Below are 375 nucleotides of genomic sequence, written 5' to 3'. Positions count from 1 at the left end.
GCCCGGGAGAGAGGCCACAAGCAAGCAGGCTCCCCGCTGCAGTGGGGCCGGCACCGTGGGCAAACCCTGGGGCAGGTCATGCGTGGCCCCATAGGCAGCCGAACGCCCACCCCTACACACCCGACATTGCACCCGGGCTCGCAGGTACCAGGAGAGAGCAGCAGCAACAGAGAGGTGATGCTGCTGCTCGTTTTGGCGGTGCAAAGACCCTTGTCACAGAATCATTAAGCTTGGAAAAGACCTCCAAGACCATCAAGTCCAACCCTTGGGCTTGTCTGAGAGCGGCTGTCAAAGCCTGAGCACCAGGGAGGACAACCCGGAGGGCGGGGAGCACCCAGGGGACGTGGGAGTCCTGCGGGCACCCCGGGAACAACC

The sequence above is a fragment of the Phaethon lepturus genome, unplaced genomic scaffold (genome assembly GCF_000687285.1).
Source record: "Phaethon lepturus isolate BGI_N335 unplaced genomic scaffold, ASM68728v1 scaffold30034, whole genome shotgun sequence".
Classification (NCBI taxonomy): domain Eukaryota; kingdom Metazoa; phylum Chordata; class Aves; order Phaethontiformes; family Phaethontidae; genus Phaethon; species Phaethon lepturus.
The sequence above is the reverse complement of the archived record's forward strand: the minus strand, read 5'-3'. Positions refer to the sequence as shown.